Raw genomic sequence first — 4,007 nt, 5'->3', positions numbered from 1 at the left:
GGGGGCCCCCGCACCCGCCCAGAACGCGGGGCCGGAGCCCGGTCGCAGGGGGCGGGGGGCTCCTGGGCCGCCAATCTGGGAGCACCTCCGGGAGTTCAGATCCCAGCCCGTGGGGACAAAACCACCAAACTTGCACTATCCGCCCTCACCTCATACGGGGCACCACCGGGACCCGCGCCAGGGCCACCGCCATCCCCAGCCCAGCCCGGCCCAGCCCGGCCCAGCCCGCTCCGGCCGATCGCCCAAGCACTGCCCCGGCTCGGCGCCTCTACAGGCTCCCGTCGGTGCCATGTTTCCGGCTCGAGGACCTCCAGATCCTCTACAGGAGAACACAAATGTCTACCTAAGACTCTGAGGCCCCTCGGGACGGGACTTTGAACTGGAGTCACAGGCGCAAGTACCAGCCAGTCTGAGGGCTTCCCCCCACAGTCTGCGGCTGGTGGTACAGTCCGCTCCTCTCCACGACGCCGTCAGCCCCTTAAAGGGACAGCATAGTGGACAGGAGCGGTGGTGGGAGGGAATAAAGGAGGTGGCGTTCTCGCGATCGGCCATAAGGAGGTGCTGTACGACTCCGACGCCTTGACTAGGGGCAGCAGCGGATCTGGCTCTTGCACCCTCGAATGCAGACTCCAGCCCTTGGCCCTCTTTGTATGGAAAAAGGACTTCTGACCTGAGTCGATCCCTAGCCTCCCAGGACAGAGATGCTCCGCCTCCTACGAATCAGGGCCTCTCCGTCTCTTCAGGTCTAAAGTGAAGCTCCGCCCTTTGCCAGTCTTGGGGAAGGGGCCAAACACCTCCTCTTAACCCTCCCAAGGCCCGGCCGAGGCAGTGGTTGTCGTGGCAACCCGGGCTGTGAGTCCCGCCGGGCTGGCGGGGCTGGGGCAGGGAGACTCGACTGGGGCTTAGGCGCTCCCCTTCCTCGACCCGCATCAGGGGCAGGCAAATCCCTGGGATCCCGTCCTCTCCTGTTTAGTCTTAGCGCAGCCTGTGGGAACTTCCAAGACTTCCTTTCAACTTCAAGGAAGCTGCCACCTTTGCAGAAATTTTGGCCGGACCTCAGAGGGATCCCCGGAACCTCTATTCATATCTTGGGCCGTTTCGCTTTGCAGTTCTCTCCCAGTAGAGAGCAGACTTGGAGCTGGATCGAGGCGAGCCCTATGCTAGACCTCGCCTCTTTGTAGATCTGCTCCCCCGCGGGGACTCGACTTTTCTAAAGGGCCAGCGTTTAGCCGTCAGCTTCTACTCCAACCGGACGCCCCAGGGAGAGGCGGAGAACGCTGCTGCAAGCTGCAGACTCGCCCTCTGCACTAGGCTTACCTGTGTTGGGGGTCCGTCAGCCCAGTAGGTGGGCGACCTCCCGCCTTCCTGGGGTGAGTCTCTCCAGCTAGGCTTCTGACGCCAGCTGCTGCCCGCTGGGTAGTCCGCTGGGACTTGATAATTCCCTCCCACCCGCTCCCGCCTCCCACCCAGCCCTTTCTCATTTCCTGCTGCCCCTCTGAGAGGAAAGGGCCAGGGACGGGTGCAGGGAGGAGACAGCCTTGACCCGGTTTCCCTCCAGTGTGCCCTGCTGGTTGGTTGCCCTCCCCACCCATCCCGAGTAGGGATCTGGCCCAACCAGCTGCTCCAGGTGATGGGAAGGCTATGGGTGCAGCCTCTGATGCCAGTCTCCCCACACCCACAGCTTAACAGTGGGGAACTGCTTCTCCCCAACATTCTCTTGTGGTTGGGAACCATCTGGGGGCCCAACAGGGTGTAAGAGAGGCCCAGGTGGTTCTGGTTTTGGGTGTCAAGCTACTTGGGACCGGGTGTGCAGCTCATGATCCCCCCAGAGCAGATGCCCAAGAAGGGAACCGGCTGGGGTCAGCAGTTAGTGTAATGGCTATGTTGCTAGACTCCCATATAGTCAACCGCGGTTCACGTCCCGGACCCGGTGGCTTAAAACTCACGCCGGGTGCGTGTGCATGTGTGCCCAAGATCCCGAGAGGAGAACGGAGAAGGGATTGCGGCATGGCCATCACCTCTGGGGGGTGATTTCTCGCTTTCTGTCTCTGTCTGTCTGGCGAGCGCACGCGCCCTATAGCAAAAACCTCTCCAAAAAAAAAAAGAAGGGAACCAGCTGAGGGGGAGGTGAGAGGGGGTGGAGGTGACCATGACTTCCAGGAGCTGAGTCAGTTTTTTCCCCCGAGAGCGGAAGCATCCACTGTGACAGGGAGGGCAATGTTGGTGCATGTGACCGGGTGGAGTGGGGGTGGGGTAGGGGCTAGAGGGTTTTGTGGGTGCTTTCCTGCTGGAGGATATCCCTGTGTTTCACTGAGTCTCCTGCATGGAGATGGGGGTCCTTACAGCATGTGTTAATAAAGGGGTGTGGGGGGCCAGCAGGTGGCATAGTAGTTACATTGCTGGATTCCCACATGGTCTACCGCCATTGAAGTCCCAGACCTGGTGGCTTGAAAATCATGCCAGGCACCTGTGGTACGTGCCCAAGATTCTGGGAGGAAAATGGGTAAGGGGTATGGCCATCCCCGGAAGGGGGAGCATTTCTCACTTTTCCTGTCACTGTCTCTGTCCTCCCTACCCCCAGTGCACACGCCCTAAGGCATAAACCTCTACAAAGAAAAGGGCCTTCTTCCTGCAGGAGAGGGTGCTCGTGAGGTGCTGGCCCCTTATGAGCTGCGGCCTGGTCTCCAGCAGGGCTCCTGTAGACCACTCCAGTGGGGGTGCAGATCTGCCTGCTCTTGGCCACCCTGAGCTACCCCTCAACACCCAGTAACCTCCCAAAGCCCATGTGGCTCTCTCACCAGAAGCCTAGGGGTGACCTAGCCTGGTGGACCACACCTGGAGTCTGGCCGAGGATCAGAGGCTCCAGGACATGGCTGGGGAAGGTGCGGTATCCCTGTAACCCTAGGCTGGCTTCACAGCAGCTCCAAGGGTGGGGACTCCTGGGGAAACAAAAAGCCAGGCCAGACACTTCCTCAGGCAGCCAGCAGGAAGGAAGTGAGCACAGCCCAGTGGGAGGGTGTGGGGAAGCACTGCCCTGACCCCTATTGTTTCCAGTTTGGGGTCAGCTGGGCCTGCCCAGCATGAGGAGAGCCCCCTGGACTGTGGTGTGGGAGACAGGATGCCAGGGCCTTGTGCCTAGGACCTTTGGGGGATGGGAAGGCATCCCACAGAACTGCAAGTCTGGGCTTGCAGGGTGATTCTGCTCTGGACTTGGCAAATTCGATCCTCTAAAAGACTGGCAGGCTTGGGCCGGCAGGTGGTGTGGTGGTTAAGGGTGCTGAGCTCCCACCAGCACCAACTGTGATTCGAGTCCTGGACCTTGTGGCTTGCTTTCCCTCTCTCTCTCTCTCTGTCCCTCTCTGGTTCAAATTAAAAATAAATAAATGGGGCATCAGCAGGTGACGTGGTGGTTAAGGTGCTGGTCGACCACAGTTCTAGTCCCGGACCTGGCTTTCTCACTTTCCCTCTTTCTTTCTGTGTCTCTCTCTCTGGTCAAATTAAAATAAATAAATGAATGAATATAATAAAATAAAATAATTATATAAATAAATAAATAAATAAATGGGGGCTGGCAGGTGGTATGGTGGTTAGAGGCGCTAAACTCCCAACATGGCCGACTGTGGTTCAAGTCTCAGACCTGGTGGCTTGCTTTCTCGCTTCCTCTCTCGTCAGATTGAAATAAAATAAATTTTAAAATGAATAAATAAAAATTTAAATAATTCTTAACAAAAAAATAAACCTGGGGACCAGCAGTTGGCCTAATGGCTATGTCGCTGGACTCCCACGTAGTCAACCGCAGTTTGAGTCCTGGACCCGGTGGCTTAAACTCACGCCAGGCGTGCGCGTGTGTGTGTGCCCAAGATCCCGAGAGGAGAATGGAGGAGAAGGGATTGCAGCATGGCCTCCCCCCTGGTGGGGTGATTTCTCACTGCCTCTCTCTGGCAATTGCAAGCGCCCTATAGCAAAAACCTCTAAAAAACAAAACAAACAAAACAAACAAACAAACA

At 57.7% G+C, this 4,007-nt stretch overlaps 1 protein-coding gene across 2 annotated transcripts in view; it reads right to left on the bottom strand.

Moving 5' to 3' along the window:
* HYAL2 (hyaluronidase 2) overlaps positions 1 to 1,446 on the bottom strand; it is a 6,204-nt gene extending 4,758 nt beyond the window's left edge. Inside the window, exon 1 of one of the 2 annotated variants that reach the window (XM_006169378.3) lies at positions 1,318 to 1,446. The gene's annotated coding sequence lies outside the window, so the exon portion shown is untranslated. Of the gene's footprint in view, positions 1 to 149; positions 229 to 1,317 lie in introns of those variants that run through there. The other variant, XM_006169379.3, reaches the window with a different exon arrangement.
* Between the last annotated feature and the right edge of the window lie 2,561 nt (positions 1,447 to 4,007).

The sequence above is a fragment of the Tupaia chinensis genome, unplaced genomic scaffold, assembly GCF_000334495.1.
Source record: "Tupaia chinensis unplaced genomic scaffold, TupChi_1.0 Scaffold147003_1, whole genome shotgun sequence".
Taxonomy (NCBI): Eukaryota; Metazoa; Chordata; class Mammalia; order Scandentia; family Tupaiidae; genus Tupaia; species Tupaia belangeri.
This window is presented reverse-complemented; position numbering and strand designations above follow the sequence as displayed.